Source organism: Zalophus californianus, chromosome 1, assembly GCF_009762305.2.
Source record: "Zalophus californianus isolate mZalCal1 chromosome 1, mZalCal1.pri.v2, whole genome shotgun sequence".
Lineage (NCBI taxonomy): Eukaryota > Metazoa > Chordata > Mammalia > Carnivora > Otariidae > Zalophus > Zalophus californianus.
In genome coordinates this window covers 132,513,318-132,539,116 of record NC_045595.1, presented here as the reverse complement: position 1 = coordinate 132,539,116, position 25,799 = coordinate 132,513,318, and the positions used below count along the sequence as shown (strand labels likewise).

The following is a 25,799-nucleotide window of genomic DNA, read 5'->3' as shown; positions in this document are numbered from 1 at the left end:
CCTCTTGCACTGTTGGTGGGAATGCAAGCTGGTGCAGCCACTCTGGAAAATAGTATGGAGGTTCCTCAAAAAGTTAAAAATAGAACTACCCTATGATCCAGCAATTTCACTACTAGGTATTTACCCAAAGGATACAAAAATACTGATTTGAAGGGGCACATGCACCCTGATATTTATAGCAGCATTATCAACAATAGCCAAATTATGGAAAGAGCCCAAATGTCCACGGACTGATGAATGTATAAAGAAGAGGTGGGGTGTGTGTGTGTGTGTGTGTGTGCGTGCGTGCGTGTGTGCATGTGTGTGTTTAATGGTATATTACTCAGCCATCAAAAAGAATGAAATCTTGCCATTTGCAATGACATGGATGTAGCTAGGGTGTATCATGTTAAGCAAAATAAGTCAGTCAGAGAAAGACAAATACCATATGATTTCACTCATATGTGGAATTTAAGAAACAAAACATGAACATAGGGGAAGGGGAAGTAAAAAGAGAGAGAGGGAGGCAAACCATAAGAGATTCTTAACTATAGAGAACAAACTGAGGCTTGCTGGAGAGGAGGTGGGCGTGGGATGGGCTAAATGGGTGACGGGTATTAAGGAGGGCACTTGTTATGATGAGCACTGGGTGTTATATATAAGTGATGAGTCACTAAATTCTACTCCGGAAACCAGTATTACCCTAGAATTTAAACAAAAAGTTAAAAAAATAAAATAAAAAATATTACTGTTCACGTATAATGGGTTCTTTATTGTTATTTTAAAATAAATTGTTAAATGTTTTAAAAATTCCTCATTTCAATTTCTAATATTATAAATATTGATAGATACAACTTACATAAACAAGAGCTCTTTGGGGTCTTCAATAATCTTTAAGAGTGTAAATGGTTTCTGAGGCCAACAAAATTTGGGAACCAAAATGTAAACAAATGCTTTAAATATTTAGAATTAGATTTTATTATTGCCCAAGAGATGAAAAGTAAAGAAACAGTTACATCACATTTTAATTTTTCTTTTTTTTAAAAAATATTTTATTTATTTATTTGACAGGGGGTGGGGTGCACAAGTAAGGGGAGTGGCAGGCAGAGGGAGAAAAGCAGCAGGCTTTCCGCTGAGTGGGGAGCCTGATGTCGTACTCGATCCCAGGACGCTGGGATCATGACCTGAGCCAAAGGCTGACGCTTAACCGACTGAGCCACGCAGGTGCCCCCCCTCCTTTTTTTTTTTTTTTAAAGATTTTATTTATTTATTAGAGAGAGAGAGAGAATGAGAGATAGAGAGCAGGAGAGGGAAGAGGGTCAGAGGGAGAAGCAGACTTCCTGCTGAGCAGAGAGCCTGATGTGGGACTCGATCCCAGGACTCCAGGATCATGATCTGAGCCGAAGGCAGTCGCTTAACCGACTGAGCCACCCAGGCGCCCCCCTTTATTTTTTTTTTAAGAATGAAAGGACTGCTCTTCTTTTAAAGCTCATGTCCAAATGAGCACAATGAGTTTTGTGAAATCATTTGGAATTTCAACCCCAACACTTAACAGACTATATAACCTTGACCAGGCTGCTCACTTTCTCCATGACCAACTTTCTCATCTGTAAAATGAGAATAATAATAATATCTACCTCCATATCTACTCCTTGTGAGGAGTAAATGAGATAAGCCAAGTTGTTGACTGCAATGCCTTGATAGCTCCCTCCTTGATTTCATAGTAACAAAATGTGAAGAATACCTTGCATATCTTTTGAAGTTTTCAGATATCTATATAAACATATTGGATAACATAATCCAAATGTTCTTCTACTTTTGCTTCATGGATTTGTAGAGAAAAACAGTTGAAGTGAAATTTGATTGGCAAATAATAATCTTTTTTCCTGTCTTTGGGAAAGATTGTGTTTTCTGAACATTGTCAATGTTTGGTCTTATGATTTGAAATTATATTTGTGCTGAATTCTTTTAATGAATCAGCCCAGCAGAAGGATTAGTACCTTCTGACATACTGATTCATGGTTCAGTGTAATTGAAGGAAAAGGGTTAAGACATTGAGTAAACAAGTCAATAAATAAGTATTCCAACATAATCAAAAAGAAGGGAATTAGCTCTCATTGGGAGCAGACTGTTACAGGAGATACTCTATAGTTCCTAGCAATATTCTCTAATCGTCAGAACAAATCTAACAGATTAAGTATAATTATTTCCACCTTACAGGTGAGGAAGCTGAGTGTCACAGAACTGTAACTTTCCTAAGATGGCAAGGGAAAAGAAATAACAAAGAATTAAGCTTTCTTTGACTGAGAGAGGACAGAGCAAATTTCAAATATAACAGATAAGGAAATCTACAAGCGTGGAAAAATATGTTCATTTGTTCTCTCTTAACTGTAAAGCTAGAAAGAAAATGGTGGGTTTAACGTGCCATATAGAATAAATAATGGGAAACATTGCTGCTTGACTGTTAAAACAGTATGGCTGCACCTATCAAATTCCAACACAGCTGCCAGTTAAGTACACTCAGTGGGAAAAGTCAAACTGTTAATTTAATATAATGTAGACAAAATAATCACTTAGTTGAGCAATAATTTCATTTTCCACTTTGGGTTGCTCTTCATTCCACAGTTACAGCCTAGAAAAATAAATGTACTAATGCATGTGCTAACACCACTTGGGTTCTAAGAATTAGTTTAAACCTAAGTTCATGTGTTTTCTTCCTACATCCTTCACAAGAAGAATTTATGAGAATGAATCAGGTAGGAGTGAAAGGTGAACCATGTAAGGTGCCCTTTTTATAATCCTAGGATTATGCAGTATATTTGAGGTTCAGAACGTTTATCATAAACCTCTGAGTAATCATAAATCAGAACTCCGAGAAGTAGTTAGAAAGCTAGAATCAATTCCCTTTCTACATTCAAGACATAGTCTTAATAAATGTAAATATTTAGCTTAAGTCATTGAATAGCAAATGTTTAAAATAGTATTAGTGAGATATGCCACCTTATTTCCCTTTTTCTGCATTTTTATATTTTTATTGAAAAAAATGAAGCAAAAATCAAAACTTTTTAGCTGTAAAGAAGTTGTGAAAGTAACAAACGAGTAATTCGAGGCACGATTTTTCAGTGATTCCTTTTTGGCATTGAGGAAATTAGTTTTCTAAACGCCTTTAAAAAAATCAACACATTCATTGATTTACTTCTCTAACAAGCCTTCAGTCAGAAAAATAAGGGAAAATGAATCCAGAATTTCCCAAATTTGAAGTGTAATGGACATAGCTTGAAAGAAGAAAGAGTTAACAGAAATAACTTTAATTCTTTAATTCGGGTCCTAAGACTCAATTCTCTTCATGTCTCACACCAGAGACTCTGTTGCACCTTAGCAGAAGACTCCAAACAGTGGTATTTACATATTTTGAGCTAAAAGATCACCAATTTTATACACATCAAGTAAGCATGGACTTTTAAAAGTCCATGATTCATATAACCTATATTAGCCAATAATTTGACTTTTGTCTCTTCAAAATGCTGCTTAATAGTCAAGCTAATTTTATATGTTGAAATGCATAATGGGCAAGTGCATGTCAAAATTTGAAAATAGTTTTATGACTTGGGGCGCCTGAGTAGCTCAGTCAGTTAAGCATCTGCCTTCGGTTCAGGTCATGATCCCAGGGTTCTGGGATCGAGTCCCGCCTTGGGCTCCCTGCTCAGCAGGGAGTCTGCTTCTCCTTATCCCTCTGCCTCTCCACTCCGCTCATGCTCTCTCTCTCTCTTTCAAATAGATAAATAAAATCTTCTAAAAAATAAGAAAATAAAATAGTTTTATGACTTAACTGATAATTTTCTTGTGTGTGAATTTTTTAGTCTGAAATTTTCTTTCTCTGAAAATTTTAGTCTGACTGAAAACTCAACACTAGTATTTATTCTAACTTTTCCAGACCACCAATTTTGGCATTACTATGAAATATGTTATAAGACTTTGGTTCTGGCTTTATATTTAGCTTCTTTTATTTAGTTGGCTTAAATGACTACATTAGTTGTTAACAATGAAACTTAATTCATATCGGGTGAGCTAGGGACTACATCTGGGACCTGTTACGACCTGATGCTGCATGGGTTTATTTCAACAAGGAGAGGAAAAACATTTTAACCCCAGCTCTGATTCAGAAATGATTCTGAATTCAGTTATTCTGCAGCATTTGGACCTTGTCCATGTATCAGTTATTACAAATCTTCCTCCCACATCTTGCCTTCCCAGTTGGAAAGAAGCAAAATGTGTTTTTATCAGTCTCTAAGTATTTAAATTTGCATATGGCACTCCAGAGCATTTTGCTTTGCATTTGCAAACTTCGGCTTCATTAATTTTTTTTTTTTTCAAATCATGTGTCTTCTTGTGAAGAATTACACGGAGCACATTTTGTTGTTAATAGTCATTTAAATTATTTACTGGCTTCTTTTTTTTTCAGTTCCCTGGAAAACACAGAGGGTGTTCTCACAATTTGTCTGGCTTGTCTTTGGAAAATCATGTTGGAATGTGAATCCAAAGCATCAAAATTTGTGAAAGCAGAGTGTTATCCCAAAAGTGTCAAGCAGCCAAATGGTACCAGTTTCAACAGTGATGCCAGAGTGAAAGACAGTTTTTGTTTAAATCCCTGCTTTTCGTCCAGCATCTATAGTTGGTCTATTTGTCCCAAAGACAAAGGGCCAGCGGCACCTGAAACTTTTATCTTTCACTTCCTTTGGAAAGTCACTTGACATTCTGCTGTAATATTTTAATCTTATTGTATTATTTATTTATTTTATTAAATCTCTTATTGATCAGACATCATTGAAGGAAGATTCGTATTTTGTAAAATATTACATATATTTTAGACAAATAATATAATACCTTTTAAATTTATGTATAAACACTCATCTAAAAGATCACAGACTAGCTTTAGGTTGATTATTATTTATCATTTGTTCACTCATTCATATATATGTTTCTCAAGCATATACAAGGTAGTTGCTAGATTTTATGAAGGAGTATAAAGAGGAATCAGACCTAAATCTAATCTCATTTCCCTCTATAAAAGTTATCGAAAAACCTAGAGATATAATATTAAGTAGATAGCTAAGTAAGAGAGGGAGGGAGGAAGAAGGGAGGATGTGTGGAGGGAAAGAGAGAGAATAGGAGGGACAAAAACAAATGTGGCAAAACCCTAACAACTGTTGAATTCTGGATAATGAATTTAAAGGAGTTCCTTGCATTATTCTTATCACTTTTCTGTATGTTCGATACTATTTTAGAACAAATTTATCGAGTGTTCCGGGAAAAAAAAGTAGATGAAACATGTACGGGACTGAGGTTTGGGATGCCTAGAGTCTTCCTCAATGACGGGAATCGCACCTCAAATCTTATTTATCTCCCTACTATTTCTAGACTCACTCTTTCAACTTGGGAGACAATTAATATATAAAAAGAGGTGCTTATTTTTTTCTTTGGAATCCCAATTTCCAGGCCAAATTTCTTCATGTTAAGCCACAAAACTTTTGCAAACTGCACATACAATACATAAGAGAACACATGCAAGAGACAACTTTGTACATGGTTGTGTGGGAGCCTCAGCGACTGGAGGGCAGTGGATTGGGACGAATCTCTCGGTCTCTTTTGCTGTCTAATATTAATTTAAAACTATCACCACTCTCAAACTGTAGCCCGTTGAAGCTGGAGTTTTAGCTTTCTCATCTTCATGCATCCAGCAGAGACCTTTGCGTGTAGTAAGTCCTCAATTCTTGTTTGTTGGCATGTGAATGAAGAAATCCAAGTGGAAACATTTTTGTGCCAAACATCCTCAGATTGATTTCTCTTATTTTGTTTCTCACACCAAGGCTCTGCTGATCTTCATGAGGCCCAGTTATCCCGCAGTGTAAAATGTGACACATTTGATTCTTTACGACAGCCTTTCTAATTAGAACTGCAACGTGCAAACTATATTTAGGAAAAGGTGTGCAAGGATTTGTCAAAAGGAAAGTAGATTGCAAAGCTGGAGAACACTAATGGTCAGCTTATATATTTAGCCTGTGGTTAAATGATATCTTTTCTTGTGTCTCTTTAAAATCAAAAGCCCTATATTATGTATATGTTTTTTCAAATGACATTTGAGTAAAAATATAAAAGGCCTCTAAAGAGATGAAGGGCACTTCTGGACTTGGAGAGAGCTCTCAGGTTTGATAGTAGCATTCTGAGTAATCTAAATTCATACCTATTATCACTTAAGTCAACACTGATGCTGCCACTGGATCTTACACAAATATTCAGATTTTTGTTTCCCTCGTCATTCTGAAGGTTATCTCCCTGGTTGCTCTGAAAAATCAGGTGACAACCATTTCCCATGATGCTTTAAGGGCTGTCAAACTGTCCATCAAGCTGTCACCTGACCAATCGTTCCCATGGTTCTTTTAGACTTCCAGTATGATAAATTGAAAGGCACTATTATCTGTCTGTTGTGAAGAGGAACTGTTGGGGCTTTGATAAGATATCACTACTCCCAGGTGAGAGGCGGCTGACAGCACATCAAGGCAAAACAACACGTAGAAACACTGAACAGGGGAGCATGGGTTTACAAACATCTGTTGTCATTATTTATTACTTCTCTTTGGGCTTAAGTTTCTGACTCATCCTCAGATAATTCAAGAACAGATATTTTGCTTTCTAGCTTGCAAATAACAATTGCTGCTCTTTTCATCTTGGGAGAAAAATCTTAAAATTGAAAACACATCTGCCTACCTTTTGGCTTCATGGCACACAAGTGTTCCACCTTGTAACCAACAAGTTCTGTGTTCCTGCTGATGTCATCATTTACCTTTTTAAAAAAAGTATTTGAGAATAACTATTTTTAACTATAATAAATAGTTGGATTTGGGGGGCTAACTAATAAAATTAATTACCTAAGTCTTGGAGGTCATTATTAATGTACCAATACACAAACAATATGAAGTAGTTTAAGTGCCAGCACATATTAGTTAATCTGTATTTTAGTATTGATGATAAGGTGAATAAGTCCAACATTTCATGAGAAATAAGGTTTGTGATTTATTATTACCAGCTTCACCTTTTAACTTTTCTGAATGATGCTAACATAAATCTAAAAGCTTGAATTTATACACAGGAGCCATGAATAGAGGAAAGGACATTGCCCTCAATGGATCAATCAATCCCGTCGTCGGGATTGGGATCAGGAAAACTGTAAAGGCAGGGGGAGGTTGTGAGGCAAAGGCTTTCTGAAGAAATCTTTCTGGGAAGTGGGAATAGTTTATTAGAGCTACAGAAACAATTTTACATTTGAGATTTAATCTTCGGGCTTAAATATCCAAAAAGTTGCCAACAGAAACACGATACTCGAATCCTTACTACATGTAAATGTAATTTTATTCTTTAGAAGTTACTCTCTTTTTTTGTGATTTTTCCTTTTTTTCTTTCTCTGTTACATAAATGACATATGATGACAGGTTTTTTATGTGTTCTGTGCCCTCACATACTATCATTACATGAATACCGAACAGACCCTTTGGAGATCACTCAAAGAAGATAATCTGTTGTTATTTATTGTGGAATAAAAGTACTGTAGTTGGTTGCTAACATCACCACCTTGTGTACAAATATTTTTTTGCATGCAGTTTCCTAATGTCATTAAGCAGTATTGTAATGTCATTACATAGTAATGTAGCACTTCGATTAGAGACAGCATTTAAATAATTTTGTAATTCAAAATCTGAAAAAATAAACTATGGTTTATTTTTACTCCTTTGTAATTATTTAACCACCTAACACTCTTCTTCACTCATATAAGAAGCAAAAAGGCCCCACAGTCCTCAAGAACTGAGAATTTGTCAAAATATTCTCTAAAACAATGGCCAAGGAATTCAGAGTAAAAAGGAAAAGAGAGAATTAAATTTCCTGAATATCATGATAACACCAACAGTACATGCATCCAATGCCTTCAATATCTATTGGTGAAACTAATTTCAACAATTTTTTCCCCCTAAGCATTTTTAGCTCACCCAATAGGCCAATATTGGAAATTATTACTTACTTGAAAGCATCATTTTGGTCTCTATCCAAAGATGAGGGGAACCTCTTCATGAGGTTCTGAACATCAAAATTCTTTTTCTAGTGGCTTCTGGCATGTCAGAAATCCCATAGCAAATTTTTAAATTTTCAACAGTCCTTGCAGATCAATGAAGTTGACTTTTCCAAAAGGACATACCTTGTGGTCTAACGAAGGAGGTAGTGGCTAGAGAGGAAAAGACCAGAATATTCAATAAATTCAGTGTAGGTCTCAAAGGAGACAAACAAACATACTCCCTGTTAGTCCCTCTCTCACAAGACTTCCAACAGATTTCTAGAAAAAAACTATTTCACATTTGGATTTTAGTGTTACTTCCTTCATAATTTCTCAATCTCTCTTTCTCTATTTCTAAGTGACTTTTTATTATAATTTCTTACTTCACGTAGTAGCTAAATAAGAGTTGTTTTAAGTTGCTGAAAGTAACATCCAGTGCCTCTTTCACTTCTAGAGTTTTCCTATATAGTTTGATTATACAGTAAAAACTTTTAAATTTGCTGGGGCACCTGGGTGACTCAGTCCCTTAAGTGGCTGCCTTCCGCTCAGGTCATGATCTCAGGGTCCTGGGAATCGAGACCCACATGGGGCGCCCTGCTCAGTGGGGAGTCTGCTTCTCCCTCTGCCTCTCCAGCCCCGACTCGTGCTCCCACACATGTGCACGTGCACTCTCTTTGTCAAATAAATAAAATCTTAAAAAAAAACTTTAAAACTGAACATAATATTAAAAAATAGCTCAAAAGCAAAAAAACCAAACAACCAAACAAAAAATGTTCCTAAAGATCCAAGGCAAAATATAACAATCTAAATTTGGTGTGCATGTGTGCCTTCCTGTCTGTATGTGAAAAACTTGGGTATTTTCAAATGGAAGTTCACTTGACAAGCGTAAGAAATCCTGCCATGTTAACTAATGATTAGTTTAGTTTTCTTCTAATTTTGACTTTAATAGGCTCTTCTTTTTTTTTTTTTTTTAAAGATTTTATTTATTTATTTGACAGAGAGAGACACAGCGAGAGAGGGAACACAAGCAGGGGGAGTAGGAGAGGGAGAAGCAGGCTTCCCGCTGAGCAGGGAGCCCGATGCGGGGCTCGATCCCAGGACCCTGGGATCATGACCCGAGCCGAAGGCAGACGCTTAACGACTGAGCCACCCAGGCGCCCCTTTAATAGGCTCTTCTAACAAGAGACTAAGAAAATCTTGAAAAGGTAGATAGCTTTGACCAGATGAATTTGGGGGTATTTTTATAATGATAATTTTTCTGATTAATTTAGCAGCTAAATCACAAAGTAAGGCTAGATTTTAATTCCTCTTATTATAAAAACTTCTTGTCAAAACTTTTAGCTCTGTTTCTGACTAATGATACATGAGAGGGCTATTAAAAGGAGGTGGATTTGCTCAAGATTGTTTCTCGTGATTTTTTTCTAGACTACAATCGTATTAACACTGTATTCATTGACAATCTCATGGTTTCCAAAGTCCAAAAATAACTTTTGTGTCCACAACTACACTATAAGGTAGGTAGGGAAGGTACCCAAGTTCATAGATGACCAAACCGAGGGTCAGAGGCATGACAGGGAAATGCTCACAATCATATAGATGTTAGTAGCAGAGCCAGCAAAGAACTCAGGTTTTCTGATTCTTAGTTCAATGTTATATCCTCTACCCTCACACTGCTCTTGTCTTGTCCCCAAAGATACTTTAAAAATGTAGATATTAGAAGTTAAGTCCATTTTGGTAGGTGCTTCCCCATGTTTGGTGGAAGTTTCACAATGTAGAATTCTAATGCTGGAAAGTCACGTGGTGCTATGCTGTCAAACAGGAAGTAGGGTTCCTGCTTACTTACTCCTAATGTTTTTAGAATCAAACACAGTCATTATGGTAGGCTGTTTCATTTACCTCTGACAACAAGCAAATGTGTGCACGTTTATATGCATGGTAAATATGCAGAACTTGTGAGATATCTAATGATTTTAAAAAACAAAATAAATTTTTAAGAAATGTTCCTAAAGGGAATAAAAATCCATAGACACTTTCTGATTTTACTGAATATTAAACAAATGTTTCAAGCATTGATGCTTCAAAGAGGCCAACCACTAATGATCTTTAAAGGGAGAAAATGAACTTGCAAAAGCTTCAGATGTTTGGATGTTTTCCTTTTATGTTGTATCTACTTAGGTCAAGCAGTGTGAATTGAATGAAACTGAACTGAACAAAACTCTAATGTAAAACTGAGATTCATTAAACTGTTCACCTTTTTTGACTGCTTACTTGTATGTGTAAAAAGCTGCAAAAGAAATGAAAGACATGGTTTCCATATTTTAATAAAGGTGATTTTTTGAGACTACAAAAATAGAGTAAAATAGCACGTATATTTCTTACAACTCATTTTAATTTTTTAACTTATGCAGAAGAATAAACCAATACTACTTGTGGAAATCAATGAACAATTTCTTACTTTCCCCAAAAGATTCAGATAATGAAACAGATATCTGTAGGACAAAATGCAGCTAAGTGGTCTCTTTGGCAAGCACTCGAACTCACTTCTATGCTTGAGACATTAAGAAAATGTCACTTGAATAAAGATGAAATTGACCAAACCCATCACTACCTAGGAAAGGAAGAAGTAAACAGTGGAATTGATCTAAGCTAACTTTGTATCCCAAATTCAAAATCATAACAATAAAGTTCTTTACATGAGCAACTCTGTGAACTGAAAAAAGGGGCTGTCTAATTTCTTCCCATGCATCACGCTAAAGAAATGAAGGGAGAAAAATCATTCTTCTCTGTTGGCCTCCTGTGTGAAATTTCTTTTCTTATCATCCCATCTCGTCATATCTTTCTGCAGTTTGAATTACCCTCTTTTCCTCAGACTGGTAAGGCAGTGAAAGGATGTTTGTTCTGCTAATTAACTTTATTACCCTGATAACTCCCTGCAGCCTTTTACGAAAACAATTACCGTTACTCCTTTTTCCCCCTACTGGCAAAAAAAAAAAAAAAAAAAAAAAGGGAAAAAAAGGAAAAAGAAAAAAAAGACTATTAATTAGAAACGAGGCCCAGGTCCCTGCCATGTTATCCTGCCACGTTCCCAGGCCCTCGAGCAGGATAGCATTACATTGTCAGTAGTAATTTAGCTCTCATCTGTCTCTGCTAATTATTGTCACATTCATCAAATTCATCAACAAAAGTGCTCTCAGAAGGATTGCATATTTGCAGTTAATACAGCATAAACTGGTATTACCCATCACCACATTTGTGATGATGAGAGGGACACAACTTATTCATCCCTAATTAGAGCAAGCTGGGTAATTAATTATGCATTCCGCCTTATTACTTCTGAGTTCCCAGATATTGTTTGTCTAAAAAGGGGGAGAAAGCAGGAGAGAGAAGCCTGAAAATGCAAAAAAAAAAAAAAAAGGGTGATGTGTTTTGTCACATGCGCTATGCCATAATTCCCACCTGACAAACTAGCTGAATCAGTGGAAAATTGCGAGTTGTCAGCAGCAGAATAAACTGCCGTAATAGCTGATTAATGATCAGCACCTGTGACAGGTGCTGTACGGGACTGTAAACTTGGTTTGATTAACAGTCACTGGACGAATAAATATTAGTGACAGTCAGTGGAGAGCAAGTTTGCTTGTTTTCTTCCCTGTTAACAAATCGCACACATTAAAGTTATTGATATTTCTGTCTGAGACACTCTATTTTTTTGTAGTTATCTGGCAACATTGGCAGTGAGTTATAATAGATTGTTTCTGTTCTGTTATTTTATTTCAGAACTAAAACTGTATTTTGACAAAATGACCTGTAAGGGTTTAAATCTACCAGGTGTGGAAGAAAAGGCTAAAAAATTAGTCTTTCACACTTGCTTTAATTTATGCTCACCTGCTAGTTATCTCTGTGTGTGCACGTATACACACACATGCATCTATTCATTGTACCCATTTACATGTATGTACAATCACTATTAAGGAATGTTCATAACTAAAAAAACAGACATACACTTAGGGTGTGTGGTGTTAACTTATGTAAAAACGTTTTTTTAATTGATTTTTCTTTTTCAGAGCGGAATATTTCCCCTAAAAACATTGGTAGTGTGAATTCTCCCAACTCCCAATTGGAATCTCCCAATTCCAAACTGAAGAGACCATCTTCCGAGGCAGATTCAAAACTGCTGCCAGCTTGATTGATTCTTCCTGAATTGACCAGTTACAAACAGATTGGTCAGAAGGTGCTACCTCTTTGAGCTGATTGGTTTTTAACCAAGATTCAAATTATGTGCATAGACAAGCAAAGTGTGAACGATGGGAAGAACCCATTCCTTCTCTTTCTTTCTCCTTTTCTCTTTCTGTCCTTTAGGTCATAATAAAGGAAACCACTTGACTTCACTGTAGTTTTGGCCTGCGTAGAGAATGGTTAGGATCGTTTTGGAATCCTAAAGATCTACTTTCAAACTTTGGCCCTGCTGACTAATTGCGTGAGTTTGGGTAAGTTACTTCATCTAATTGTTCAGTTTCCCAACATAAAATGGGAGCATTTCCAACCTATGGTACAATGTTACTGTGGGGATTAAATGAGATAACTTGTGTGTAGTAAGTGCTTGCGTGTACCTAAGCACCCTAGCACAGTGCCTAGCATAGAAAGTGCTCAATAATTAACAACTGAATTATTATTAACACAACCGCTTGAAATTTGAATAGTCAAGTTACCTTCAGTTTCTGTTTCCCATTATAAAATGTTTTAGGAATGACTAATTACCTTTTTTCCTTTGCACACTCTAAAATGAACAAAACAAAACTTAATGCTCACTTATCCCTGACTGAAAACTGAGAAAAGATGAGTGATGTCCTTCGGTAGTAGATACCCCAAGATGCTACTCTGAGTTATTTAGCTGTTTTTCAGCAGCACAGAAGTGGGACTTGATGGGGTAGGGCAGAGGCTAGAAGGCAGCCTGTTTCCCTCCAAATCTCCATAAGAATGTTTTTAGAAACTTCTGGGGTGATGGTACAGACAGATCTGTGTAATGTTTTATTTAGCACACTCTCATATTCTGGTAGAATTGAAATAGTAAAACACCAAGCACAGAAAACAAAAATAAAAATAACATCAAAGCAAGTGCATTTTGATAATTTAGTTTATATTTATTTTGATATTAATCATCTAACAGAGAATGAAAATGACGAAAGAACACAGAAAGGCAGTATGGTGCAATTATAGTTTTTGAAACAGTGTTGAGAAGTAATAAAACTGCCCTATTTCAGGGCGCCTGGCTGGCATGGTTGGTTAAGCATCTGCCTTTGGCTCAGGTCATGATCCCAGGGGCCTGGGATGGAGCTCCGGGTCAGGCTTCCTGCGGGGAGTCTGCCTCTCTCTCTCTCTCTCTCTCTCTCTCTCCCTCTACCCCTCCCCACTGCTCATGCTCTCTCTCTCAAATAAATAAATAAAATCTTTAGAAAAACTGCCATATTTCTAGGACATTAGGGAATACGTACCTATTAGATCACATTTAATCAATATCTAAAGCCAATTTATTTAGATAAAAAGAAACAAAAATAAAGGAGGCTTACAACTTTAGTTGTATCTATACCTATCTTAAGAACATTCGGGAAGTAGTTTTCATGAAGAGTCAGAATGATATTTTTTTCTTTTAATAGTGTGCCTAATTCACTTTTAAATTTTAAAAGCGTGCCTTATAGAACTTTCAGAAAAAATAGCAGAGTTTAACAGTAAAGTAGATCACCCTTGTTTGGTCATCACCAAAGCAGTTGCTTTCAACTACCACATACTGAAATAACCTGGGAAATTTTTTTTTTAAAATAAAGATATCAGGCCTCTACCACCAGATTCTCATTTCATTGGTCTTGGGGAGCCCCATGGGCATTGGCGTGTTTAAAAAGTTCCCCAGGTCATTCTGATATCTATCCAGGATTTAGAACTGGAGATAAAGACACAAAATTAAAAATTTATGTAGTAAGATTTAATGTACAAAGTAAAAATTCTTTCAGATTATAGAACTAATAATTGTGAAATGGATGTCTGGAAATTGAAGTGCATCACATGTAGGAGCTTTAGAGTTATCTGAAGTTACTACTGAAAGAATCATAATTGAAATACTTTTTTTCTTAGTTAATCCAATCAGAGAGAAAAATACCTAATAATTCAAACAGTAAGAATGATATCCTGAATTCACCAACCCACTTCATATCACTAATTAGAATTGCAGGGTCAATTGCCTTATCTCATTGGGAAAAAACCCATCGAAGGTGGTCAGACCATTTCAATGGCTGATGGATAAACTAGATGGTGGCAGGGCTGACTGGTGATAGTGGCTTGCTTCCAAGTTGATATCCTGCTGCACAAATGGTGACAGAAAATCAAGAGACTAGAATATTCCTGCCATTTGGCACATATAAACGTAGCTTAAAAATCAGGTAATAGGCACTCTACATCTCCTTCTGTCTGCACTTTGGGCGCTTTGACCATTCCTGTTGCATATGAGTGCATGGTTGTAGGGACGGTTCATTGGTTTATCACTTCCTCATTGCTATTCATGGTCAGATGACCCAGGCAGCCACATAAAATAAATGGGAAATTGCCTGTTTGACTAAAACACTGGTATTCCAGATTATGAAACAGTTCCGTTAGGGAGGCAGCTCACTCTGTTAACTTGTTCTAGAATTCCTGTGTTTCTATAAAGTCTTAATTAAAAATTTTAATTATTAAAACACTGAATGGTATTTCATCAAGCTTGCTCAAAACAAAAAAGTAATCCATCTCTGGACATTTGAAGACGAAAAGTCTCACTTGGCACAGGGGATTTTGGGGTGGGTCAACCGGGAATACCTCACTTCACAGAACAACTTGATCCTACTGAATTTTCCATAGCCCAGAACATGGGTGGGAAAATTATGGCCAGTGGGAAAATCTGGCCTGCCACTTATTTTTGTAAGGCCTTGCAAGCTAGGAATGGTCTTTACATTTTTAAATGACTGAAAAACATTTAAAAAAATTTTTGTGACATGAAAATTATATGAAATTCAAATTTCAGTGTCCATACATAAAATTTTTTTAACATAGCCATGTTTATTTGTTTTCATATTGTCTATGGCTCCTTTCTTATTAAGATGGAAGAGTTTGGTACTTGCAACAAAGACTATACATTTCGCAAAAATGAAATATTTGCTATTTGTCCTTTCCAGAAAAAGTTTGCTTGTCCGTACTCTAGAGTAGTGTTTCTCAAAAGTTTGATTTGCATACACACGTGGGATCTTATTAAAATACAAATGTGATACAGCAGGTCTACAATACTTGAGATTTGATTCAGCATTTCTAATAGGCTACCTGGTGATGCTGATGCTGCTGGTTTGAGGAACATACTTTGAGAAGCAAGGCTGTAGACCATGACCCTCACTATACAGGCTCACAAGACTGATGTCAGTCTGATCAAGAGCAGATCTTTCAGGAATGGATTCATAGTATTAACTAAGCTCACAAGATTGATGTAGAAATTAGAAATCTAATTTATTAAATTGTTAATGAGAAATATGATAGGGACCAACCCAGAATCTTCTGTTCCTGTAGACATGCTACTTGAAATACCGAATCAGAGCAGACAGACAAGAAGGGACAGGAAACAGCAGGATAGAGTTATGTGTTTAGATTGTTCAAATAGAGGCTAATAGAGAGATTTGCTAGCTCACTGCTGCTGCCACCAGAGTAGTGGTTTTAAAATGTACCTGGGATTTGTTTTAATCAGGTATGATAAGGCACACAGACATGGAAGTGATTGTTATGAAGAAAGGAGTTTTTATTTCACAGATCCCTAGAAAGAGAAGGCACAGCATGCCATGCAGGGAGCCCACAGAGGGAGGTATCAGGCTGGCCAGGAGGCAGAGGAAGCGAGGGAAAAACATGTGCAAGAGCCTTTATTGTGGTTGTCCAAGGAAGGAATGGAAGAGGCAGGATAAACAAGTTTAGGATTGGTTTCTTTTAATAACTTCAGCGGGCTCTGGGGTTGAGGGGCTATTTCTCGTGTCTGGAACCTAGCCCTGGAGTGATTAGGGCAGATGGACAGTGGCCCAGAGTGTAAGGATAAGTAAAAGAGGGAGTTAGGGTTACGGGCTTTGATTAGGTTGGTTTGCATACAAAAGTGTGGTCTCCTTCAGTTGTTTAGGGCTCTCTAGGAATTAGCTAGTCCTGGGAAGGGTCAGCAAGGCCCCAGATGTGAAAACAACAGGAAATACAGAAAATAAAAGAAGTATGATTAATAGTCCTTGGACCAGGTCACCCTTGTCTACGATGGTTATGGGATGGACACTGCCTATACACCCCTCTTTGATTATTTGTTTTCTGTTTTTGTAGTTGCAGACCTCCTTTCTAATTGACACATTCTTCCTTCAGATCTGCTCATTCTTTTAGTTTGTGGAGAAGTCCTTCCAGTCTGAGTATCCTTCAGCCTCTTTTAAATGATTTTGTGTATGGATTATCAAGTTCAACATGGCTCTAACCTATTGCATGTTAATTACCTAGTCTAATTCAAAAAACAGTATTATTTTGCTCACTACCAAGTTGGAGAGGGACCCAATATAGACAACACCATATTTTATACAATAACTTCAACTTAATATGACTATTTATACAGTTGTAACACTCTACTTCAGACTATGGAGCCCTCAATCTCTTCCAGAGGGTCACAAATTAGTGATGGTAACATTTAAGTGGTGGATCTGATTGGGGGTCATTTTTATGACACTATGATCAATTACAGGATGGAGGTAACGTTGTGATCATCTATAAACTTCTATACATACCTGCTTTCTCCATAGAGATGCCCACAGGCCATAGGGAGAGAGAAAAGTTGTAGCAGATGCCCCTTGTGCAATCAACTGCAACATCTACAGGCTGATTTTGAGTAATCTTTCTGGGAGTCCTGCCCTAGCCACTCTAGCCAAAGAGAATTGCCAATAAGGGCAGTAACTTCATGCCACCTCTCATTTTCAACACATAGCAATTCCCTAATCTTGGTTCACTGTTTATTATTATCTTACAAAATTATGCCATATCATTTTAAAGGATTTCCCTGCAAATTTCATTTTAAATATGTCACAACTCTAAAATTACTAGGAGTAGCATTGAGAGAACAAGATCTGTCTCCTCATACTAATTACTGTGTGACCATGATCAAATTACTTCTTCTCTCTGGCCATCAGTTTCCTCATCAAAAATAGAAGGATTTCAGATTATAGGACTTCCACAAACCCTTCAGGCTTTAAAACGCTAAACTCAACTGGAATGTTTCTGTAAAATATGCATAAAAATGGGTTTATTTCTTTATTGCCCCACTCTTGGCATATGCCATATGGTAATCTGGACCTCCATTTGGCTTTTATTTCTTTTTCCTGGTGTTTCTATAACTTGTTTAAAAGTTTGTTCCCAATTTTCTTCATCAAAAAAGGGAAAACATTATAAAATTTGGGGGGCAGTTATTTGGCTTTGTATTCCCCAGATTTTGTATAAATGGTCCATCTGATAGGTGTTGGTTGAGTTACATTAATGTGGGAGTACCCTCAAAGCAAATTACTTTGGGGTAACAGAATCTTAAAAGGTTGAGAGCCTATAGCCTTGCACAATAAAGCAGGACTTTCACAAGCTTGTTGATTGGATGTGTGGTAATTGTTGGTATCATATTGCAGCGACTACATTTTATAAAATTACAAAATAATTTTGTTTCTCTGGAAACACTGAAAGAGTAATTTAACTTTAAATTTCTTAATGGTCCATTGTATTTCTGATGATTAAAGTAATTTCTGATAGTTCTATAATTAGGTTCTATCTAAATCCTATAAGGATCAAGGAAATTTTTGCATTGAGATTGGAATTTTCCCACTTTTCACAGCTTGTAGAAAGGAAGACAGTCCATTCAGAGTAATGTCAATGCCATACCTATATATGCTTTGTGGGATTAAAAAAAAAATCTTCAGATTTCTCCTCTTAATGCACTTCCACTTATATGCAATGATTTTGATCAGATGTAGCAGTGGGTGAGAATGGGGGAGGCACTGAATATAGAAGCGGTGCCAACAGATGCAAAAATGCCATGGAAATCTTTGGCCCAGAAATAATAGCTTACCAAAATACACACACACAGTTGTTGGACTCTTGAACAGATACACAGCCGTCTGTATAGACAACAGTGCTGTTGGCCAAAGTCCCGGAGGCAGGCCAACCTCCCATCCAGATGCCACTGCCAGTGAGGAGCCATTTGGCATCTAGTTCTCTGGCTGCCAACCTTCTTTCCCATTCTCTGGCATGAATTTTCACAGGGGCTGCTCAAGGAAATGAAGACTCTGAAGACTTCTGTATTAATATGCCATAATAACGCAGTGCCACAGGGGTCTTTTATGCTATTTGAATGTTTTATCCCTTAATTTTTTTTAAGTGTCAAAGAAACCTGACTTCTTGTGTATTTGCCTACAGATAAATGCCATTGCTTTGGAAATTCAGAATGATATATTTTGATTTCTGCATGGAGCCAGCTTTCCTTAATCCAGAAATACCTTGAGAATGTTTAAAGCATAAGCAATTTGAAGCACACAGCAGAGAAAGAAAGAGAGAAAGGGAAAGAAGGAACAAAAGAAGGAAGAAGGAAAGAACGAAAGAAAAGAGGAAAAAAGAAATAAAGTGTACTGAGCTTTTGGGAGAGTGAAAGCAATTGCTCACATCTCTTCAGCCCTAGCAAAGTGAACACTAAAAAAATCTCCTACTAGTAGGAAGAATTCAATAAGCTCACTTTTTTTTTCAATGAGAATTGAATAGGTATCAATATACTTCCATGAAAGTCTGCACGTGACACCAACTTCCTAGGGGGGAAAATATCAAAGCAAGCACTGTCTTCTCACCTTGTAATCTCATCAAATTCCAATTTCTGCTTATGTGAGGTTGCACTAGCACCGTTTAATACTTCCCAGGCCTTCCAGGAGAAGCTTCTTTACCCACTGCCTGTGTATCCCCTCCCTCACATGAGTGGGGTGGGCAGCCAGACAGAACCTGCTGGAAGTGCTGCTTTTTTTTTCTGCAGCTACTTTACAAGAGCAAAGTTTTGAGATTCATCTGATCAAAGTGAGAATTATCAGAGGATGGCATAATATCTGATGATTTTGATGAATTCAGAAACATGTCATAGTTCAAATCACATATTTTAATTTGCACAACAAATAATACTTCTAATTTAAAGTTCTGTAGTGTCAAAATAAAACATTAAACTTATACTTCATGCTTCAAGAGGAAAGGATAGGCAGGAGGTCAGACTTACATGGCTTATCTTGGCTCTGCTCGCTAATTTTGCATAAATGGAACATGTGAACTGGGGAAATATTTTTTGTGGGTGCTTCATCTTTTTCTTCAATTTGTCCACAAAAGTACAATAAGGTCTTGAGGTTGACTTGGTAGAGTTTTAGTCACAAAATAAGCGACCTTAAACAGACAAGAAGCAATGTTTTCCCTGGATACCTTCAGTGGGGCTGCCATATTAACTTTACCTGAAGCAACATTAATTACTCTCAGATCTCTAAGTATCATTGACATTGATAAATCATCCTCAGAGAGACATGAACAAATGAATCAAATGCTCATCATTGCATTCAGGAAAGATAAACATTTTTACAACAAGGAATAATATACCAGGCAGCCTACTTATGTAATGCTGTGTGGCATAAAGATTTCTTGATGAGCCACAGAAAACTATGCAGGTATAAATTGTGTGAGCAACGCATGGAAGAGACAGCTTAATCAAAGAAAAGCATGTGGCCAAGGTACACTATAGAAAACATAATATTTCATTCCTTTTTTTTGACAAAAAAATCTATTCAGTATTAGAGTTGGATGTAACTGTTTTCCAAACGTACTTTAACATTAATAAAATCTTCTATTTTTCCATTGTATAAATGTGATGAAATTGTTACTGACTACATCAAAGTGATGTTTAGGTAAAGTTCTTCAATAATATATAAAAAACTTGGCTTTACAGAAAAGTAACAGCTATACAGGGGCGCCTGGGTAGCTCAGTAGGTTGAACATCCGACTCTTGATTTCAGCTCAGTTCATGATCTCAGGGTTGTGAGATCGAGCCCCGTGTTGGGCTCCGCACTGGGTGTGGATCCTACTTGAGATTCTCTTTCTCCCTCTCCCTCTGCCCCTCTCCTCCACCCCCAGCTCGTGCTCTCTCTAAAAAAAAAAAAAAAAAAAGAAAAGAAAAAAAGAAAGAAAGAAAGAAAGAAAAGAAAGGAAAGGAAAAAGAAAAGTAATAGCTACACAAACACATAGAAAATGGCAATATTAGTTGTCTGATACCTCCTTAGGAATTTTCTAATTCACTAAATGAAGCCTGCTGCATTTACTCTGTATTATCTTCTTTTATGATTTCACCTAACCATAGATTTTAGAAGAAAACCAACTGGTATTTTCTCTACATAATTCTCCACTTTCTGTTTCAAAGAAAGAGAACATGATTTATTTTTCTCTGGGAACAGTAACCACTACGAAAAGCATCTTTCCGCTTTGTGAGTTGAGGAAAGGGGTGAAATTAATGGAAAGATATTCTTTTTCCACTCACTGCGGTAAGAGGAGCAGTACTGGTCAATGCTCCCTTCACTCTCTGCCTTTTCTTTATCTGCCTTTGAGTAACCAGCTTTCCCTTTATCCTCCTGTGGACCATCTGTGTGCCTACAGACATCTAGAGAGACATCAGCAGATACCAGCAATGGCCACAATACTGCCCCGTCCTTCATTCGTGAATGAAAGCTCCAGACTTTCCCAGGATTGCAAATAATCTTTCTCACAAACATGTGCTACCTGAGAGCCTTACAATAAATTTCATGTTCTCAGTGGCATGTGAGAGACCTGCAATAATTACTTTGAGTATGCATTTTTACGCTTTTGTCCGAACATTTACAATGGCATTTTCAATTATGTTGTACAAACACTAATTTTGAGGAATGCTGAAACAAAGATTTTAGCTAAATTTGGTAAGCACTTAGTATGTGCTTTACATGCGTTTTCTCATCCAGTGCTCACAAGTGGTATTAGCATTATTTCCATTTTATGGATGAGGAAAGTGAGGATTCGAGAAGTGGCGTGACCTGGCTAAGCAGTGGAACTGGAATTTGAAGCCAGCAGTCTGATGCCTGAGCTCACACCCTTACACAGTACAGCATAACTGTTAGGTGAAAAATGGATGTCGGGGTCAATGAATTTGGAAACGCAGAGTTAAACTAAATTTAAAAACTTCTTTCTTGCACAATTTCTCAGTCTTTAATATGCCAGGGGGCATTGACTCTCTCAGGTGAAATACAACATGCAATATTTCCTAAACTAACTGAACCCCATCAATTGCTCAAGTGCTTGGAGCATGAACTAGATGTCTAGTTTCAGATGCCGGTTTTGCTGCTTGCGGTTTGTAACCCTGGGCAGGTGATTTAACCTCTCATTAAGTTACTTACTCATCAAAAGAAGATTTAATTATATTTAGCAAGTTATACCCACCAAGACAGAAGAATGGCGAACATATTTCTGAGTAAGTTTTCAGAAAGAGTTGAAAAAGGATTTTTCATTAACATTCAGCTAATGAGAAATGTTTAACCAGAGTATCTTTTTTTTAAAAAAAAAAAACAGTTGTATTAATCAGTGTTAGACTTTCTCCTGAGACTTTCCTGATTTACAGTTATATTATACCTTTTAAAGTTTTTCAGGTATTTACATTAAAAAGAAGGTGATATTAATTACAATCGTGTTCTCAGTAATTAGTGCTTTTAATGGTAATAATTTCTCTGGATGTTTTTATTATTTACTCTAGTTACCTTTTCATAATATTAAATATGGGGTTTTAAAGTGATACATATATATATAAAAGAGTAGCGCAGAGTTCTTGGTATTTTTTTCACAGTGCCCCTAAGCCAAAGGAAATATTTAATAGTTTCATTTATTAGGCAGTAAGGGTCCAAAGAACTTAATAAATATTTATGTCTTAACAACTTAGTAGCCTTTGCAAAAATAACACACACAAGTTGAAAGAAAAAATATTTTTGTTTTATTCCTAAATAATCACAATTACTTATTATTGGGATGTGTGCACCTGTTGGCTCCTGCAAAACTCCTTAATCCTTGGAATCAGACTGGTCTCACTTCTCTTTTTTAATTATTTTTATTATTTTAATTTAAAATTTAGGTAGTTAACATACAGTGCAATATTGGTTTCTGGAGTAGAATTCAGTAATTCATCACTTACACACAACCCCCAGTGCTCATCATAACAAGTGCCCTCCTTAATACCCACCACTCATCAAGGCCATGCCCCACCCACCTCCCTCCATCAACGCTCAGTTTGTTCTCTATCGTTGAGTCTCTTATGGCTCATTTCCCACTCTCCTTTTTTTCTTTTTCCCCCTTCCCATATGTTCATCTGTTTTCTTTCTTAAATTCCACACATGAGTGAGATCATATGATATTTGTCTTTCTCTGACTGACTTATTTCACTTAGCATAATATGCTCTAGCTCCATCCACATTGTTGCAAACAGCAAGATTACATTCTTTTTGATCACTGAGTAATATTCCATTGTGTATATATACCACATCTTCTTTATCCATTCATCAGTCAATGGACATTTGGGCTCTCCCCATAGTTTGGCTATTGTTGATAACGCTGCTTAAACACCAGGGTGCATGTATCCTTTGAATCAACATTTTTGCATCCTTACCCTAGTAGTGAAATTGCTGGATCATAGGGTAGTTCTATTTTTAACATTTTGAGGAACCTCCATACTGTTCTCCAGAGTGGCTGCACCAGCTTGCATTCCCACCAGCAGTGCAAGAGGGTTCTCCTTTCTCCACATCCTCGCCAACACCTGTTGTTTCTTGTGTTGTTAATTTTAGCCATTCTGACAGGTATGAGATGGTATCTCATCATGGTTTTGATTTGTATTTCCCTGATGATGAGTGAGGTTGAGCCTCTTTTCATGTGTCTGTTAGGCATCTGGATGTCTTTTTTGGAAAAGTGTCTATTCATGTCTTCCACTCATTTCTTAATTGGGTTATTTGTTTTTTGGGTGTTGAGTTTGATAAGTTCTTTGTAGATTCTGGATATTAACCCTTTATCAGATATGTTGTTTGCAAATATCTTCTCCCATTCCATAGGCTGCTTCTTGGTTTTGTTGATTGTTTCCTTTGCTGTGCAGAAGCTTTTTATCTTGATGGAGTCCCATTAGTTCATTTTTGCTTGTTTCCCTTGCTTGTGGTGATGTATCTAGTAAGAAGTTGCTATGGCTGAGGTCAAAGAGGTTTCTGCCTGTGTTCTCCTCTAGAATTTTGAAACCATATCTCACATTAAGATCTTTGTTTCATTTTGAGTTTATTTTTGTGTATGGTGTAAGAAAATGTTCCAGTTCCATTCTTCTGCATGTTGCTGTCCCAACATCATTTGTTGAAGAGGCTGTCTTTTTTTCCATTGGATATTCTTTACTGCTTTGTCAAAGATTAGTTGACCACAGAGTTGAGGGTCCATTTCTGGGTTCTCTATTCTGTTCCATTGATCTATGTGTCTGTTTTTGTGCCAGTACCATATTGTCTTGATGATTACAGCTTTGTAACATAGCTTAAAGTCTGGAATTGTGAGGCCACCAGCTTTGGTTTTCTTTTTCAACATTCCTTTGACTATTCGGGGTCTTTTCTGGTTCCATATGAATTTTAGTATTATTTCTTGCAGCTCTGTGAAAAAAGTTGATAGTATTTTGATAGGGATTGCATTGAATGTATAAATTGCTCTAGGTAGCATAGACATTTTAACAATATTTCTTCCAGTCCATGAGTACCAAATGTTATTCCATTTCTTTGTGTCCTCTTCAATTTCTTTCATAAGTGTTCTATAGTTTTCAGGGTATAGATCTTTTACTTCTTTAGTTAGATTTATTCCTATGTATCTTATTGTTTTTGGTGCATTGCAAATGGGATCAATTCCTTGATTTCTTTTTCTGCTACTTCATTATTGGTGTATAGAAATGCAAAAAATTTCTGCCATTGATTTTATATCCTATGACTTTGCTCAACTCATGTATGAGTTCTAGCAATTTTTTGGTGGAATCTTCAGGGTTTTCTACATAGAGTATCATGTCATCTGCAAATAGTGAAAGTTTGCTTTCTTTCTTGCCAATTTGAATGCCTTTTATTTCTTTTTGTTTTCTGATTGCTGAGGCTAAGACTTCCAGTACATGTTAAATAATAATGGGGTTCTCACTTTTCTTATTTCCTGTTCCGCATTGATTTTAGTATGGTACTTGCTTTTTATCAAAGCAATCACAGAAAACTCAGCTTTGCAAAGATCTGAGATCACCAAATGGAATGTAGAACAATCTAATGTTGAAGCTACAGACCACCTAGAGCTGGTTGTTTGCACAGTGTCTGTATTTCCTTAAAAAATATAAAATATCCTACAGTACTCCCTGTGAGTTCACTATAGCACTCCGGGATACCTTTGCACATAGTTTTGGAATTGTGGGATTAGGGTACTATATATGATATCCTATCTTTTAACATAAAAGTATTTAAGTATTTAAAGTGTATTATTTATATGCATCTGTATATGTGTGTGAGAGAGAAACCCTATTATTTAAAACTCAAACTGACTGTAGCCTTTTCCATTTGTAAGAGAGGTGGCCTAATTCATATGAGGAGAGTAAAACATCTCTATGCTATTCTTTTTCTTTTTGGTGGAGGAAAGAAGGAAGGGTGAGACGCACCACAAGAATGAGTCTGTTGATATGAAATGGGACACCAGAACCTAGTTTAGAATAGACTAAAAAGAACTGAACTGCTCTACATAATAAAACGAGCAGTGGAATGAAAGTAAGAGGGGGATATGCAACATGATAGGAAACTAGACCTCCAATCAACACAAATGGCTGAGCAGATTTTTTAAGAATAGTGAAATCTGATATTCTGTTTTGTTATATTACTGGGTTATGAACCCAAACCATTTCCCCAAAGCTTCAGCGTAGTTCACTCCACACACATACCTTGTGTGACTGGCATTTTAGTGGAAATCAAAGAAGGCTGAGGTTTACCCTTGGATCAGCCCAGAAGAGAGAGTAGGAAGTGGTGATGTATGAGTGACATTGAGAACTGTGGAGATAGGCTCCCAAAGTCAGAAACAACCATAACAGCCAAGTCACCAGGGATGCCCAGAAAGCTTGGGTAGGAGGATGGGAGGTTTGACAAGGGTGCTGAGAGGCTGACTTAAGGCTTGGTGGGTCATGAGACACTGATCAAGGGCCATAGCCTGGGGATAAAGGGAAGAAGTCAACAATGTAGAAACTGGAGGGAAGGGCCTAGTGAGAAGGACTGAGAGTAGAGACTAAAGTATTTTTGGTGAGTCAAGAGACTCAGTCCCAGTTGGAGGGCCAACACAAATGTGTAGTCTGGATCCATAGGCAAGAGTGGCATAAATTATAACCTAAAAAAGCAGAACTGTTCAGGCTAGCAGCAAAGATTTTATACCAGGTACTTGACAGAATCAGTGATCTCTTCCTTTGACTCAGCCTAATTTTGGTCCTGCTAGAGAAACAATGATGCAGAAATTTCACTACAAGAGACCCAGACACTAAGCAAAGAGTTGTTATATGTCACAGTTATTCTCCACTCAAGATATTATGATATCCAAAACTCTCCCTAGATAA

At 36.8% G+C, this 25,799-nt stretch overlaps 1 protein-coding gene across 2 annotated transcripts in view; it reads right to left on the bottom strand.

The window, feature by feature from the left end:
* The window catches only part of LOC113916824, a 507,068-nt gene that overhangs the window by 148,565 nt on the left and 332,704 nt on the right, over positions 1-25,799 (bottom strand). For both annotated transcript variants that reach the window (XR_003518048.2, XR_003518047.2), the window contains exons 3-4: positions 8,051-8,251; positions 6,745-6,820 (exon numbers count right to left, since the gene is read on the bottom strand). The gene's annotated coding sequence lies outside the window, so the exon portion shown is untranslated. The remainder of the gene's footprint in view (positions 1-6,744; positions 6,821-8,050; positions 8,252-25,799) is intronic.